Here is an 18,486-nt window from a genome sequence, read left to right as displayed (position 1 = left end):
GTTTCTTCATAACTTTCTTCAAGGACGGTTTGAAGACAGCTTCAACGTGTTAACATACAAATGCTTTCTGCAGCTCCTGTAATTAATTAATCATTTAAAGTGTGTTTTATTAGCTCGTTAGCATTAGCCGTTTTATGACACGAGCCTCCTCACAGACACACAGGAAGTCAAAGCAGGACTCTGTGAACCACCGTCTAATTGGGGGGGGGCACTTGGGTGATTGACAGGCCGTTTTGGCTGACTGGAGGGGCATTTGGTTTGACCAGAGAGAAATATTGGCAACCAGAGGCGCCATTGGTTCACCAGAGGGGAGTGGCCAGAGGGACGAATCAGAGGGACAACTGCATGACAAGAAAGATGCCTGGGTGTCCAAAGTGCTGCTCAGGCCAACCAGCTGGACATCTAGGTCAGCCAGCGGGGGCATTTGAGCTGATCAGAGGGGATAATTGAACCACGCAGCGGGTGTTCCAGAGACTGAAAACACAACTGGCGACCAAAAGGCCATTTAGGCCGACCAAAGGGACAACCAGCGGGGGCGACTGAGCTGATCACAAGGAATGATTGGACCAAATCAGAGGGACATAATAGCAAGAAGACAGGCACATTAGAGCAGACCACAGGGACACTGAGACCCACCGCAGCGGCATTTTAGTGAGGACACATAAGTGACCAGAGGAGCATGTGGAGTGAAAGGAGGGACATTAGACCAATCAGAGAGACAGCTGGGGGACAGGAAGGTCACCTGGGCCTCACATGGCACCTCTTTCACATTAGGGTGAAGGTGCTTCATCAGGGCACAAACATGAATGGCACCCAGCACACAGAGGACAGGCTGCCCCCCCCCCCCCCCCCCCCCCCCCGCGCGCCTCTGTCGCCACTTTAAATCTGTGCCAGAGACCACAAAGCCATGTCAGGATGGACATTTTTTGCAGTGCAGTCAGAGCCAGCGGAGCGCAGCGGTGCAGCAGGACTCCCGTCTGCCTGCTCTGGCTGCTCACCGCCGGCCAGACATCACATCACAGCCCATCCTGCGGTGACACGGCTCCCCTCCACCTGAAGCCTCCGACATGCGTGTCCGCGTCTCCCCCCGTCTCCTCCGGTGAGAGGGCGTATCCGCGTTCAGAGGGAGGCTGAGCCAGCACAGCGCCAGTGGAGGGAGTGGGAGGGCTTTTCTCTGTTTTCTGCTGGTTTGAAACCGAGGAAGAAAACAGCGAGCAGCCACGCCGCCCACCAAACAAGGCGAAGCGCGCATCAACAATTTCGCCACCGCTGCCCCGATTCAACGAGCGGCGGAGCGCAGACGGACACGGACACCGCAGCTGCGACCCCACACAGGAACTACCAGAGGTGAGCTCCACATTTCCCCCCTGTCTTTAAAATGATGGTGTTTTGAATGGAGTCTGGCTGAGGGGCTTCGGAGCGTTGAGGAAACGCAACAAAGTTGTTTCCGAGGGGAGGACTGCTTTGTCTCTGCCCTGAGAGGTGGGAGCAGCATCCTCCTCTTCGGCTTTGTGTCTGCACACTTCTGCATGTGCGCTGGCTTCAGCCCGTCATGCAACACGGGATTCACGAGGGAGTGAGAATAGATGGTGTTTTGGTAAACTTGTGATATTTTCCCACTCCTTTCTCACCTGACGCCCCCCGCGCTGCAGACATTTGCGTGGCTCGGTGTGAATCTGTGTATCAGACGTCCTTTGTGTTGTTATCCGGACTCCTGCACCTCCACCTCACAGCTCACAGGGAGGTTTTTCCACTTGCATTAATGTCATCGTCGCCCATTGTTCCAGTGATTGGCTCTGCGTTAAAACCTCTAAACTTTTATCTTTATTCTGCAAACAGGAATTTGTGCTTATTTTGTGCGCCCAGCTCCTTCAGTGACCATCAGGTTTGTTGGTGTCAGACTGAAAGCTGAGTTTTGTTTATCCAGAGCTTCTCTGCTGTCAGTCACAGTGGAGTGGAGGGACGGTGAAATGTGAGTCTCCTCTCCTTTGGTGGTCTTCAGATGCAGCTGTGCACAGGCCGTCCACGTCCAGCCTGGTGCTTTAAGAGGTGAGATGAGGAGGATTTTCAGCCAGATGTGAGAAGCTGCATTCTGTTGGCAGTTAACGCTGCGTTCTTCATTTCTCATTACATCTGTATGTAGGTCTTCCTCTTCCTCCATGAATTTGAAAACCTTGTAATCCCCCTGCTTTATTTTTAAAGCCTGATTTGCTGCTGCTGGACTTCATCCAACATTTAGGATGTGTCAACTCTTACTTAATTCTGGGCTAACTTAATTGCCTGCAGGATTACTGCGCTCCAACCAGAGCTCAGTGTGATTTCTTGTTCTGCGAGCCGTAAACCTTTTGTGAGTCGTGTCCCGCAGTTTGTTTTGGAGATTAAAGTCTATCAGGTGGGTTGTTTACGGCCATATGTGTGCTCACAGCTGTATGGATGGCAACTTATCACCTTTCCTGTCCGGGCTCTCGGCAGCAGCCTTCAGGATGGTGCCTGTGGTGAATTTATTTAGCTTGTGCACCACATGACAGTGCAGCAAAGTGTGTTCAGATCAGCCGATTAATCAATTGATAGGAAGCATTGACGGCCATTGTCTCCTTCCTCTGTTGGTAGCAGGATACACCCTGTGGTTTGGGGTGTTGTTTGGACAAAACAAGGAATTCGAACATTGTGATCGTGGCCAGATTAACCTGCTTGGAGGCCTTGAGGCAAAAATTAGCTGCTGGCTCCTTGTGTCCCCTCAGCTCCCTCTTCTCTGGCGTCTATTCTGGGACACTGCCTGACCATGTTGTAAGAGAGTATTATGAAACACAGGTCAGTTTGGGAATATGCAGCGTGTGTGTGAGGATATCAGGTCATAAAGCAGGACCCAGTTTAAAGGTGCACGCTGCCAATTTTGCACATCAAAATCAGTTTACTCCTCATGGGGAGTGCTGCTCCGTCTGCATTATCTCAGCTCCGGCTTGGAAACTCACAAGAAGCTGGTCAGCTGCATGATGGGAAATGTAGGATTAAGAGGTTTTGTAGCCTTGCTGGCTAAAAAATACAGGATTTCAGAGCTTATTGTCCATCAGAAGAGCCCTTTAAGGCCTTTATCATGTCAGCTGATATTGTGCTTCAGTGCTGCAAACATTTGCCTGGTTTTAATAATTGAAATCATGATTGTCAGTCAACCTTTTTCTCCTGTGCCTGTATTTGAATACAGTGTGAAACAATCATGATCATGATGAACATGTTCATGGTATTTGCTGCGTTTGTCAAGTGTAGTAACTGAGCAGCGTCGCTGACTCACGAGGAGACGATGTCGTAACAAGTACAAACAAGTCCACATGTTACGGCAGCAGCGACGAGGATGCAGGAGGACAAAGAGTTCAGTGTGTGTAATCATGCAGCCACGGCGTTGTCCTTCCAACGAGAGACGGGCAAAATCTCCACGTCCAGGTAGACATTTAAACAGTTTAGATGCTCTGGATCAAGCTGTTCTGGGAAGGTTTACATTGCTGCCTTTTTGTTTTTGTCTCGCTGAAGTTCACACTGACCGAGTCCTCTAAACAACAGTCACATGAATTCATAAGTCGCTTATTTATTGGACAGAGTCGGACATGTCAACCTGCCAGGTTAGAGCGTTTGGCAGCGACAGACGGGCCAGTCAAAACCGAGCTGATCTGATCAGTCTGCGCTTTGAGGGAAACGTGATGGATTTGACTGGATTATTAGTGTGTTTATACTGGATTTTACCCATAAAACCTTGTTTGTTATTGCTCCTAATTCTCGAATGATGACTCACTCTTTCAGAGTCCAAATGGCATCTTTCTCACCTGCACGAACAAACCAAATAAAACCAGTGTTTCATTAAACCTCTCGCGGATTCGGGCTCACAGTAAAAGCTGGTGAGGCATTTCACTAAAACACTGCGGCCTTTGTTTTAAGGGAAACTGGAGGGCATCACGAGAAAGAGCAAAGGTCCGGAGCTGCAAGGGAAAGTTAGCTCAGTTATTCAGACGCAGAAGTTTAATTTGCTCAAGTTGTTGAAAGAAGAGAAGGACTTTCATTTGTATGTTTTACAGTGGTGATCAGAACATCATGAATGTCTGCAGAAAGTAACGCAATCCAGTGACGGTGCGACAAATCCAACCTTTCCAGGGTTAATATTTGGATTCTGTTGTTGCATTTGGTCATTTGAAGATGTAGAACAGCGATAGACTGGCCACCAGCTTAGGCATGCTTGGAGAGGCTCCAACGCCCTCAAAACCCTCAGATTGAATGAGATAAGGTTCTCTAAATGGCCAAAAGTATGTGGACAGACTGGACTTCTGGCCTAGAGCTGTTTTTCCAATGAAGAGAAGTCTTAACGCTGCAACACAGAATTATATTCTCGACAGTAGTGTGCTTCCAGTTTTGTGGTACCAGTGTGTGATTGTCCCTTTCCTGTTTCAACACGATAAAGCCCCCGTAAAGAAATGGTTTTCCCAGTTTCATGTGGAAGAACTCGACAGCTCTGACCTCATCCAACACTGTGGGGATAAACTGGAACACCAACTGTGAGCCAGACCTTATCACCCGTCATCAGAGCTGGACATGTCTAATGCTCTTGTGGCTGAATGGGAGCAAATCCCTTCAGCCGGGGAACCAAACACCTGGTGGAAAGGCTGAAACCAGCAGATCAATGCCAATTATCTTGGAATTAGATGCTTAACAATCACGCGTGGGTGGAGTGTCCATACACTTTTGGCGACATATTGTCATTGAATCACTGAGGTTTAAGGAACAGTGCTTTTATTTGCATGCACTCATTGGACAAACACCACATTATGCATGTAGAATTCAGCCAGAGCGACTAAATCTCCGGGGGGATACGTCACCTTATATCACCCACACTTACCAATATTTACTTGGCTTTATCTAACAGCCGCCTTGTGTGAGCAGTCGGAGGGAATGAAGGCAAACAGTCCCTTTGAATTTGCTGAGACACGGCGCTTTAGACGCGTCCAGAGCTTTGAAATTGTCTGGGAGCGTAACTTGTCCTGGCATCTTATTCCAGTGTTTTTCCTCCTTCTTTACTTAGGAGGGATGTGAGATATTAGAAGTCTGATGCCAGGTGTGTGGCGTCGGTGTCAAATTGAAACCGGCAGCTTATTTTTTTGTCCCTTGCAGGTTTTGAATCATTCATCGCTGTTTCTCCAAGTCTGGTGATTTTATTGCTTCTAAATAAGCTGATTGATGTCTTGTGTGATTTGGACAGAAGTAGAATTTAGATGTTTTCATGCTCGGGGATGATTCATATTTCTAGTCTAATGGAGAAAGTCGAAGACTAACTGACTACTTCCAAGTCTGTCAATGTGCAAACTGTGTGTCAGAGAGTCCAGGAGGCTCTGTGAGGCACTGTGGCACTGTAAGCTAAATGCTAATGGAAGCATGCTAACATGCTCACAGTGACAAAGCTAATTTGCTGATGTTTAGGTATAAAATTTACCATGTTTGCCATCTTAGGTTACTGTATTAGCATGCTAACATTCGCTAATTAGCACAAAACACTGAGAATGTCATTAGCTTCGCAGCTATCCTTGCTAGCTAGATTGTGTGACTGTTACAGCTCGAGACTGCTAATGTAGTTAGCTTTATAGACGTTAGCCTACTTTTTGGGCGGGTAGCTCAGTAACTCAGTTTCAGGGATGTGGACATTTTACACTTTGTGCTAAAAGCAAAAACAACAAAAACAAAACACAGTCAGGTTAACAAAGCTCGATTGGAAGATTAGTGCCTGAACTTTTCAACAGTTCTTGAAACCAGCAGCTTTATGTTCTGGAGAACTGGTCGACAGGAGCACAGCTGGGTTAACTGGCTTTTTATCCTCAGCGTTGTGATTGAGAGTTGTGATGCTCTGCAGCCCTGCGGTCTAGTCAGTGCATCGGTTAAATAAACATGACAAGATGTTCATTAACTAGATCAATGATTTCATGTTAGCCTCAAATTGAATACGTCGAGCTGATGTTGATGTCGCCTGATGGAGGATTCACCGCCCGCAGGATTAGGCGACGTTCTCCATCAACAGATATTTTTGCCCTCGTTCGTTGTTTCTGTAACCTCTCGAGGAACCTTCAGTCCGGCTCCGTGTGCCCTCCATACATCATTTCCCACTTTATTCTCTCTCCATTTTCCAAAACGGCACCTCCGCTGTCTCCTCCATTAATTTCTCCTCTCCCAAGACATCGGCAGGTCCGCTTCCACCTTCCCCTCTGCTTCATTTGCATCTTGGCTTCACACGGCTGCCCAAGTGTTTTCTGGGAGTCAGGTGGCTAATTGGTTCCCATCTGTTGGGAGAGAGCGGCCTTTACGGGATCTTGGGTAATTTGTGTCAGGAGTTTTACCGTATTAATTCAGTTTTTTCCCTCCGCCCAGAGCCCACAGACTCTTCTTGTCTCCTTCACATTGTTGCAGCAGGTGAGCTTGAGAATTTTGAAGCTTTAGCGTCTTCTGGGTTGTTTTTCAATGTGCGACAAAGGGTTTGTAGCACTGTTGGAGTAACATGCACAGAATGCATGATTTAGTTTTTATGTTGTGTCGGAGTTTTCTGACTCAACAGGAAGGACAGAAACGAAATGTACTGTTCTCCTGATGTGGCAATGCTTTATTTCGCAGCCACAGCTCTGTGACTTCGCTGTTTTCATCGCATCGTGTGCACTTCCTGCCGTGTGAATACCAGGTTTTAATTTCACAATCTCTATCTGCAGCACGGGCTGCTCTCTGTGCAAACATAAGGGTTCAGGGGAGGAAGTGGCCAGGTCTAGCAAACCAAAACAGGAAGTGACAGGAAACACTGAGACGCTTGTTCAGACAGTTTGTTTACTTGCGCGCAGCCTAAAGAAAACACATTTACTTTCACTCGCTTTGCTGCACCGTCCAGTGTCAACAGACAACACTGTGTTTGGATCGAGGGCCGCCTTTATGAACAGTCTGAACCGGCTCAAGGTGTATCAGGATGAAGCAGTTTGTTGATGATATTTGGTGCTTTTTTAAGTCAATACACAGCTGTTGAACTTCAGAGTGTTTCTGAACCACAATCTGGATCTTAATGCTTCTGCAGGCTTCGTTAAACCTCAGATCTGCTGGATTAGTCAAAGATAAAACGTTAGCTGACGTTTGATATGTGAGTCATTCATCAGTGTCAAATATTCTGAGTTTCCAGTAAATTTTTAAATTTGTCACTACCTTTAGAGATGTGCCACGTAGTTTAAATCTAAAGAATTCTTCATTTTAATATCTGAGTTTATCAAACGTTTGTGTGCAAAGTCAGAAATCAATGAGCCGTGCTCTCAGAGTACCTTTTCATAGCACCTTCAGATATTTCCTTCACCTGATGAGGAACAAAACAGACATTTGTGTGTGGTAATTTTACCCCTGAACGCACCGCGATAAATGACTTTATCTGTATCACACTCCTACAGGCATTTAATGTCCATTGCTACGGTGGCTGATAAGGACAAACACTGCAAAAGCCCAAAACATTTCCAGCAGGAGAAACGTGCTGCAGCTTCACAAACGGCGCCGATTCAAAGACACATAAAGTTTGATCTGTTGGTCGAAATGCAGCTTTGAACAGCAGGAAAAGCGAGATAAAATGACTAAATGTAAACATATTTTTTGATGCATTCGTAGATCTGCTCAGTGAAGGGAAGTTCATGACAGAGACAAAAAGTTGTTTTTTCTGAAAATCACTTTCACTGCTCAGGATGATCCAGCTGTAATAGCTGTAATCCCAGATTAACATTAGTCTCATTATTGTGATATTGAATTATATTGAAGCATATTTTAACTCATGCTTCCTCTGAGTGTTGAGCTCTCCGCTGGGGCCTTCATCTCTCCTCCTCCTCCTCCTCCTCCTCGCACTTCGTCTGTGCATTTTCATTCATAATGTTTGCCACATGATCCCCTCTGAGAGCCGTCGGTGATGAATCAATTTCAAGCTCTTTTTGAGAGCTTCCTGACAATTGATGGGGTGCCACTGTTGACCTTCTGTAATGAGGTAAGGTGTCAGTATCTGTGTGTGTGTGTGTGTGTGTGTGTGTGTGTGTGTGTGTGTGTGTGTGTGTGTGTGTGTGTGTGTGTGTGTGTGTGTGTTTGTGTGTGGTGGTTCTCCTCAGCATAAGGAGGCGCTGAATGAATGGGCAGACTGAAATACAGGCCTGCATTACTCGGGTAAATTTAATTTGCCATAAAAAAGGGAAACAGCAGAGAAGAGGAAGAGATGAGAAGACGATGAGGTTTAAAGTGGCAATTGAGGGAAGATGACAGAAGTAACTGGCAGTGTTAGACCTCCAAGGTTATCCACAAATTGAGCCTCTTTCGGAGAATAGTAGCACACATCACTAGACGTGTTATTTAATGCGGCTATCATTGTGTTTGAGGCTCCTGATATCAGGCTTTGGATAGTCTGCAGCGGCTCGTCAGCAGATACTGGTGTGCTCCTCTTCCCTGCTGCCTGACACTCCATTTGTTTGGCCGCTCTATCTAAAATGAGGCTCCTTGCATATATGCAGGCGTATTGATACGCCCAGCGCCGCCTCGTCCATCTGTCCTTAATGACTGTCTTTAAAGTTTGTCGTCTCGGGGAAAGCCGTGAACCTGTGGCGTCTGGCTCCGCTCGCTTCCTCTCCTGCCCGGGATTCCTGAAAAGGATCCAATTTGAATCAATCACACTCCCCCCGGTGTTCCCGTTGTTTCGCGGGTGTCTCCTCCGATGATAGATGCCGTTATTTTCGTTCGCAGGATGGATTGTGAATGGTGACGAATAGTGAAGGCTAATGCATCCTCCGTCAGAGGAAAATCATTTACCTTGCTTTCACAATCCATTAAGTTGATGAGGAGAAGAAAAGTTGGCTGTGCAGAGGGGGCTTCACTCCCGACATGACACTGACAGACTGTGGGCTGGCTGATATCTGTGGACACTGCAGTTTACACATAATGCACGCGCCTTTACGTGCATTCATCTCTGCTTCAATGTGGGAAATTACAACCAGCCGAGTCTGAGTAAGTCCGTCTCCCCGTACAGCCAATTTAAGGATGTCATGCAGCCTCCAGCAGCCCCGCTGGATGTATGGGCAGCTGTTTGCACGGCGTCTGTGATGACAGCAGCAGGGTTGCATTATTATTATCATCCTTTACAATGACTCTGAAACAAGGGAAGCAGAAGGATGAACATGGACTTTGTTGCATCAGCAGGGCTGCAACTAAAAATTATGTGTGTTACTGATTAATCCGTGTGTTTGTTTGTCGAGAAAATGCCAAAAATTTAGAAAACTGCTCATTAAAATGTCTTTTTTTTGTGCGACAAACTGTCCAAAACCCAAAGATATTTAGTTTAAAATCATATAAAGCAGAGAAAAGTCGTCACATTTAAGAGGCTGGAAGCATCAAATATTTGACTATGTGCTTGATAATGAATCACCAGTTATCAAAACCGCTGCAGGTTTATTTTTAGTCCGAACACCAGCTGACAATTCCTTTCATTACTGTTAAATGTCAGTGTTATCTTCTCAATAAACTGATTGTTTGTAAAGATACATGTGTTTTAAAAATGAATAAGTAAAAATGTGTGTTTCCCAGGAAGCAAAGTGAGGTCTAACAACGGCTTTTTCAGTTTGACAAACAGTCTAAAATGGCTGCGTTTCCATTGAAGTGTATGAGTAAGTCAGGCCCGGCCTGCGTGCAAACACCAAAAACTGGCACACTAAATGAAATGCAGCTGCTGTTGCCGTCAGTGGGTCCAGCTGTGGTTTTCCTGCTTGCACATGTCAACACGAGGCTCCTTCTCGTCCACGTCGTTCCTTCGCTGCACCAGAGCTCTCTAACAGAAGTTATGGATGTGTAATTAGAAAACATGTCGAGAAAAAGGCTCGAGCATCGTCACACGAGTGTGCCGTTACGTGAAAGACCTTGCTGCAGGCCTCTTGAAATCAGCACGGTCTGTCCACACGCCAGCTGCGTGAGGCACGTCATTGGTGGTTGCATCATTGTGTGCGATGCAGTCGCTGCCCTGGTTCCTCCAAAGCACAGATGCAAGAGGAAATAACAGGACTTCAGCGTCACATCCTCGCCTGCGAATGACTTTAAATGTGTGACATCATGTGTTCAGATGAGTTTCTTTCACAGGAAACTGAAGGTGGTTTATTGCTGCGGCGTCCCCAGTGTTCCTTATGATGATATCGATACGGCGACTTCCTCCATTAAAGCACAAAGATCTGTCTGTAGTAAATAAGCACCTCAGTGGGTGTGGATGAAGCATGTTCCAGCCTTTGGGATGAAGGTCGCTGCTCCTCTCTGTAACCTGCAGTCTGGTGTCAGACAAGCGTCATTGGGTCATTCGTACCCCTGAGGAGGGACCTGCAAAGTGCCATCACACCTCAGCACTCTGGGTTTTTATAGTGCTTTTCATACGACAGCTGAACACCCTTTGACCTCAGTGACAGATCCTCCTCCTTCAGTGGGATCCTGGGGAGGGACAGAGCTGCACAGAAGAAGAGTCATTTGTAATTTACAGTCATTAAAAACACAAAGTGTATGCTCTGGAATTGGAAAACACGTGAAAACACCTTTTTTTTGTTGGGGTTTGAGTGTAAAATTAAAGCGCCTCTGATAGCTAATTAACGTGTGATGTCACAGAGAGAATATTGCAGTCACTTCAATCAATCAGCCGCGCAGACGTGGGGATGATAATTGCTCGTCTAATCAGAGCTACAGTCGCTTCTCGAGCGGAGTTGGGCTGCGTTCAAACTGGCAGCAGGACTCAAAACAATTCATTCATTTCAATGAGGCCGCTGATTTGGTGCAGCGGGGGTCCTGAATGATGCAAAGGTCGACCAGCCCGTTATGCTGTTTACCTCGCTGGAGTCATGATTGGACTGGGTTGTGAGTATTCAGCTCAGTTTATTTACCTGGATAAGTTACCTGGAGTTCTGCGTACAAAGCATTATATTAGATACAGTAGTCACTTTTTATAGTGTGCTAATCGAGTGACCTGCTGGTATTTGTTTGAATGGGCGGGGGGGCTTTTCCACAAACCACGGTCCATTTGACCCATTGCCTGGTGCATCAGTGAGCTAGCCTAATGGAGCTAACTAGCAAGCCGAGCTGAATGGAAGCAGCCAAATGTGAGAAGTAATGACACCGTAGATATTAAGTTTGTAATAAAGGTCATGTTTTTAACGTCCACGGTGGTCCACCACCTGGTCGTCATAGAGACGAGGGAGGGATATCAGGTGGAAATGGGGATAACGGTGCACTTTCTCAGACAGCCTCTCCCGGTGTTGATCGATTGATTGAGCGCTTACGTCAAAGGAAACGTCAGGATAACACAATAAAGCCTTCAGGCTTGTTTCCATCGTGGTCCCTCTGGGGTGGGGGCTGTGCAGGTGAGGGGTCAGGACATAGATCTGACATGACGAGCACTCAGACCTTTTCGGGAACCACTTCTGACGGAGCGTTCGGCTGCAGACGCGCTGCACACGAGCAGAACGTTTGGTTTGAGTTGATGCGTTTGTTTCAGCCTCATTTCTGTGACAGCCATAGTGCACGTTCAAGGTCGAATTCTTCGCAACGTTTAGTGTTGTGCAAAGTCCACATGTAGCCCAAAATACTCTAATACAGTATACTTGTATCTGAATCAAAGCTGGTTTTGTGTCTGTATTGCTTTAACCAGAGTACACTCATATTACCCTGCGTTATGCTCTATGTATTTACATATATGTAAATATGCAGCCTGACAATTAGTAATAATAATCCAAGCCATTATAGTTCTGATAATCGCAGCAGAAACACTGATGTGAAGCTCCTCTGGCTGGTTAAAGAGCACATTTTTAAAACCGTTGACTCAGATGTTGAGCATTTTATTTTAAAGATGGGCTAATTCAGATTAATTGCTTATAAATAATTCACAATCATTTGCAGTTTTAAAATTCAAAGAATTATTTAACGGGGGGGTTATTGCCTCAGTGTGCGTGTGCAGAGCGTACAGAAAACAAGCCTCGGTGATAACTCTGCAGCGCTGTAAAGTCTGACCTCATTGTGTTTATGAGCCAGGCTTATCAGCTGCAGTGTTTTGGTGTCTGATCTTCTCGCTGAGTATCTGCAGCGACGCGCATTAAAAAAACCTCCAGAATATTTCATGTGTTTTTATGTCTGCGGAGGAATTCGCTCGTGCAGGGGAACGCTGGGCCATCCACAGATAATTTACTGCAGGATTTATAAACCTTACAGGGCGTCGGTGTCGTGTCAGAGCTGAGGGCGCGCCGCAAATCATAGATGCCAAACATGTCCGGGTGGAAAACTGATGGCGAAGCCGCAGACGTGCAGGAACAGCCTTAATAAACGCTGTTTTCCTTCATAAACCTCATGTGTAATTGGGTTTTATGAGTGAGCAAAGACCAAAGGAGACTCTTTAACTTTGCAGTGATGATTGCGATTACCCGGCTTTAATTTGACGGGGGCGTGGCGCGCCGATTGTCAAATGGTGCAGATATGATTGACGAGCCGCATTGTTTATGGTCGATTTACGACGGAGAGGAAGCCGCACGCCGCCGCACGCCGCCGCGATCCAGCGTCGGCTGGCTGCGGGAGCGTTTGTTGAGGTTTATGTGTCACTTCTGATCAGATGCCAATGGGATGCTGGGGCCTGGGGGGGGGGCACGCATCAGAGGCAGACGTGGAGGATGATGGATGCGTGGTATTTCAGATGGATGAGCTTGTGTAACATCATTGAGCTATGAAGGTCCACAGTACATAACCCCCCCTCCAGCACCTGGCTGATGTATTGACAGAGCTATGGGAGTCATTCACGACACAGGTGACACAGCTGAGCACCTGACCTCTTGACCTTTTAAGGAAGCAAACGAAGAACCACATCCAGCGGGCCCATCAGGGTCTGACTTTACACGCCGGTGGCTGTCATGTGACCAGCTTTGCATATAGATGAAACCGTTACGAGGCGCCGCTGTCCACTCTTTCTTCCTGATTAGGCCGACAGCTCAGCGCCGTCATGTAGCCGCGCGGTTAGCATCAGCTAGACACCTGACCCACTTTTCTTTATTCCAACATCTGCGGCTGTCTGCCTCGCCGGCTCGCACATGCCTTCATTATTTATTACAGGGACATGACACAATCTGTGACAGCATCATGAGAAAAGCAGCATCAACAGCAGCTGCAGCATACGGTGGCTTAATGATTCTACAGAGGATACGAAAAGATGAATCCGCTCTTATTATTTATTTTATTTGTCTCCATCCTCGGTGCCGTTTTCGCCGGCCAGCTAAACAGATATGTCGCCGCCTCTGCCCACACTTCCTAGCCACAGGCATCTAATTTTACTTTCAGATTTGACTTGGGGATTGAATTTGAAAGCTATTTCACCTCATAAAAATTGGCTCGCAGTGGTGGTTCGGTTGAGCTGCAGTCAGACGAGGTGGGGGGGTGCATTTTTAAAATTTTTCTTTTTTTTCTGTGGGGTTCTGGCAGGCTGGGGGCCCGGGAGGAGAGTCGTTAATATGGTTGTTATCCCAGGAGGGGAAGGTCTTTGTTAAATGTGTTGTTTTCAGGGTGACCTCCCCTTTTGAACCTGGCGGAGCTTGTTTGGGGACATTCTGTGGAAAGGCAGCACGCTGGGTTGTGTCTGTAGGGTAGACGAGTCACAACACTCGCCCGCCGTGATTGAGATTGTTGGGTTTTATTTTTTTCCTCCAGCGCACAAGGACACAACCCCTGAAGGGATGCGGTTTGATGGAACCTTGGCAATGAGCTCCAGCGAGGAGGGGGAGATAAAGGAGGGAAGAGAGATGATTGATCAAGGAAAGGAGGGCAGATAAAAGAAAGAGCACGAGGCTCAAAAGCAGATGAGCAGCGGGGGAGTTTATCTGATTTTTAACCGCGCTGGAGGCACTAAGTAACACTTTGGTCTCGAGTTAAGCATTTCAGCAAATATGGTTGGACTGAGAGTTGGCATTCGTGGTTCTCAGAGGAGATCTCAAATGTACATTTACTGCTCCATCCACACCGGATGAGCAAAGACACGTAGTTGATCAGGTGTCGGCGCCTTCAGGCTCTTAGCCACACCTGATCCAGCTAATCAGGGACAGGTAGAGCAAGAAGCAGCGCCGTGGCGCCCCAGGACGGCCGAGAACCACCGTTTTAACTGTAAACCCTTAAATGTGTCACGCTAAAGCTGACATGCTAAACGTTTGGTGAACTTCATTTTACAATGTAAGTCACATGCGTGCATGGTACATGGTTAACATTAGCAAATTAACATACTAGCATTTGCATTTTATCAAGTTACATTGTGTTGGCATGCTAACATGTTAGCATGTGTCAATGCCAACAGGATAAGTTAAAGCTTTGTTGTTTATATACTGTAACTGGCACGGATCTCATAGTTTAAGCAATAATGTCTGAAAAACTGCATTCACCATCTACGAGGAGGTCTGAGGGGGGAAAAAGAGGAGCAGTCTGACAATTAGTGGTTCAGGGAGGGTTTAACAAACCTACACATCAGCCAAAATTATATTTAAGAGAAGAAGGAGGTGATGGTTTGGTTGGTTTTACTGGCAAATAAAGTGGTTAAACTGGCTGAACTCTCACCAGACTCCAGTTACAGAAACAGTAATTTTACCATCATAAACGACGGCTGACAGACAGACGACTCGTCAGTCACGGAGCAGATAGAGCGAGACAGGAAGTCAGACACAGGAACGCGTAGAGGGAAAATTTTCAAAATAAAACATCCTGTGTGCAGACTCACGATCGTACATCAACAGTGGATGCAATTAAAACAGACAAAAACGGAAATCCATGGTAGAAGCACAGATATGAAGGAAAAATGACCAAATCAGCAAAATCTGAGCAAGTTAATTAAACAGGAAGGCAGAACGCTCTGAAACGCACCCGGTGGATGACCTTGGCGTTTGTGCCGTAACACACTTTCCTCTGAATTCTGTCGCTGTTTCTGATGCCATGCATGATTGACTGATTTATGTAACAGGTGATGGTTTCAGTGCCAGATGGGAACGGTGATACATTCCCTTTCTTTTCCACTCCACCCGCTTCGCATTTCGAACCCTGGCCGCCCGCCGCTCCGTCCGTTCACACCGTAATAAAGACGTACTGCCTCTGGATTTAGCACCGCTCACTCTGCTCAGCTCTGCCAATGAGCCTGTCCTCGTAGCCGAATTTATTTACTTGGCAGCCGTTCCGCAGATCATTGCTGGACGTAAAACAAGTCATGGGTGGCGGGGACGGAGGGGGAGGCGTGCTGAAATGAATCATTTTCACCTCTTTCATTTTCATCCAGAAAGGATACGACGCAGAGACCGCTTGTCGGAATTAGACGCCACATGTGCTTGATTGCCTTTAAGACTGACAGACTAGTCCGTCTCACGTAGGCTGTCTCATTATGCAATGCACGCACTAAAAAAGGTTTCCTACGTTACGCAGTAAAAGGGAATATCTCTGCGAATTTCACACATGCTCCTCAGAAGATAACTTCAAGCAGAGCGCTGGAAATACATCCTCATATCGCCGTGGTCACCGGGGAGTCTGCAGCAGTATCCCATTTACTTCATCCATCACAAATCCTCCACTGGGCCTCTAATGTGTCTTCACTGCCACTTGAAAGCGCTTCAGTGACTCTGCCCCCCCTTTCTTTTCCCTTTACCTGTTTTTAAGTCTGAATCAGCGCACAAACAGAACGACAAACCGGGCCGGCGTCCCCTCCTGCCTCACGAGGCGTCTCGGTGTCTCTGCATCTCCATGGCAGCCGGCGAGGCTTCGCCCAGCACCTTGCCAGCGGGGAGGTGGATGGTCACATGTGGCGCAGCGGGAACTGACCCTTTTGACACGCACGCTTTAACACGCATACACAAAGACACACAAAGATGGCGTCCAGCTGAGGAATGCAGCTGTGGCTTTGTGAGTCAAACATGCAGATAATCACAGTTTATTTGACTCAATCGGCTCAATATGGCGGATTTTTATAAAAACCTGAAGTCTAAATTAAACCAGTGAAGGTGGTGATAAAAGCATGCAGCGTTTTTTATTTGAGTTGAATGAAAATAGTTTTAAAAATCATTGATTTCTGTTTGAATCTAACAGCTCAAGGTGGTTGTAAAGCTTTTATATTTTCCAGGTTTTTATGCAGCTGATTATAGTTTATTTAGCTTGACTGGACAAACCATCTGAACTCGAGATTCAAGCGAACGGAGCCGGATCAGCTGTCATCACATGACCTCAGGATGTTTGGCCGTGTGCTAACAGCTGATGTGATGACCGCTGAGGCATCTCCATGAAAACCAATCAAACCATCTGCTGACAACGACCTCCAGCGTCAGAGATGAAAGTGACCTTGAGCTGAGATTTATTCATTTATTTCTTAGGCTGAAAATTAACTTTCACTCGTAATATCTAACTTTAAATTCAGCCGCTTCCTGTAAAAGAACAGATAAGCATAAGTTAAGATTTAAGAGTCACACTTAAAATCAAATATAAACAGATTATTGATCATTTATGCCCGCAGGAGGAGATTTGTTGAGATTGATCGGAAATGAATAAGAACATCTGTCCAGGTCAGAAAGGAAAGACGATTAGAGCCCATGATACTCATCACCGCTGAGATAAGAAAGGACGGGAACTGTTTGGGTGGAGTAAACTGCAGGTGGTGTGATAGCAGAGAGACAGGAAGAGAGATGATTGGCTCGATAGGGTGACGTAAGAACCGTCGGCTAAGAGGACCTGTGATGGAGAGTACTGCTTCCTGCTTTCTGTGAGCTCTTCATTTAAAACGAGACTCAAACAGCGTTCGGCGAGCTGGAAGTCAAACTTTTTGCTTGTGGAGGTCTAAAGCTCAGCGGCTTTTTAAGGACAGCAGATACTCATATAAAAGGTTTCTCATTCATTTAACAGGTTCCTTGTTGTGTTGGTTCTGTACTGGACCCCCCCACCACCACCACCATCTTTGTGCTCCAGACTCCTGTTTGTCTTTGCCTTAATAGGACAGACGATTGTTTTCCTCCTTGTGAGCATGTTTCCACACAATTTGAATTAATTGGATTGTAAATTGATCCTACTTTGGAGCTGAAACCCTGGAAGCCGGAGCTTTGGCTGCAAACAACAGTTTAATCTGAATACTAAATGTTATTAAAAGCCTCCCCTGCTTCGCCTGTGTAGGACAGTGTGTACCTGGTAATGAGAAAAAAGCCCCAAGGGCCTATTGCATTCATTGTGCACCAGCATGGTATAATTCAGTAATTAATTGCCTTAGTGCCTGGATGGCGCTCTAATGGCTTGAAGATAAACAATATGACTTGCCTCCACGAGGCTGCACTGCTTGTCTTTCTACCCAAAAGGTAAGCAGGTGGACGTGGACTCAGGCTGACGTGCTGTCATGATGAATCGATGAGCTTCAGGTTTATGCGCCAGCACACGAAAACATTTTCATATGTTCACTTTGGAATAAATGCAATACTGTAGAACAGGACGAATCCTAACTAATTAACTGAAATAACCAGTTTTTCTCATATAATAAATAATGAATTCCTCTGACCTGAAGTGACTTCTTCAAACGTCCTCCTTTGTCGTCCATAAACAGAGAAAGGAAGCAGGTTTTACCGTTGGAGGAGCTGGAACCACTAACTGTTTCTTGATAAATGGCTTTGAGTGACTAATCACTAAACTGTTGTTGATTTTCGTCTGTCGACCACAAACTGTGGTTCACAAACTGTTGGCCTGCGACCCTTTTAATCGACACAAGTTCCCTAATGGCCCTTTTTCACCTGAGCGGATCCAAGAACGACGGAACCACAGATACAAAACTAAAAACCAGGACCAAAACCTTTCCCACGACTGTGAACTGAGGGCTTTCTTTGTATTTCCTGTTGAAGGATGTTTGAATGCATGAGTACTGAAAACTGCCCCCAAAACAGTCGAACTAATGAGGGTCAACATTCGTTCTCTCTTCCAAACCTTTTCTAATACCTGTAACAATTAAAGAAACGCAGCAAAATCTGTTTCTTGAGTGTGAGCATTCATGAGTTTTGTGTTCGAGCCGCGTTCAGCTCTAAAAACTCTGCCCCAGCAGTCCTGGACCATCACAAAGTCCTGCACCCAGAGCAGGTACAGCTATGGCTGACGAGCTAAATTTAGTCGTCGGCTCTTTGGGTCAAAACACGCGAAGCTCCTGAAATGGTTCCAGGGTGATCCCTCTGGCGACATCTTGTTTGTGACACCCGTGTTTCTTCTTCCAGCACTTCCTCCGTCTGAAACACTCTTTATAAGACTTAAGAAAACCTTATTTGTCCTTACTTTGATGACAACAACCCATTTTTAAAGCAGAACATCCTTTTAAATACGGACATTTTGTTCCACCGGTGGCAGAATTGTAAATCGCTTCCAGCTTTCGTGCCTCACTATTCCGAGTGCGGCACCTCTGCTCCTCGTCTCGGCTGCTCTGCT

General features: G+C 46.3%; 1 protein-coding gene across 1 annotated transcript in view; it reads left to right on the top strand.

Moving 5' to 3' along the window:
- The first annotated feature begins 939 nt into the window (after window positions 1–939).
- Window positions 940–18,486, top strand: part of rnf152 (ring finger protein 152) — a 41,735-nt gene continuing 24,188 nt past the window's right edge. Inside the window, exon 1 of the mRNA XM_070986091.1 lies at window positions 940–1,347. The gene's annotated coding sequence lies outside the window, so the exon portion shown is untranslated. The remainder of the gene's footprint in view (window positions 1,348–18,486) is intronic.

This window comes from Chaetodon trifascialis, chromosome 18 (assembly GCF_039877785.1).
Source record: "Chaetodon trifascialis isolate fChaTrf1 chromosome 18, fChaTrf1.hap1, whole genome shotgun sequence".
Taxonomy (NCBI): Eukaryota; Metazoa; Chordata; class Actinopteri; order Chaetodontiformes; family Chaetodontidae; genus Chaetodon; species Chaetodon trifascialis.
This window is presented reverse-complemented; position numbering and strand designations above follow the sequence as displayed.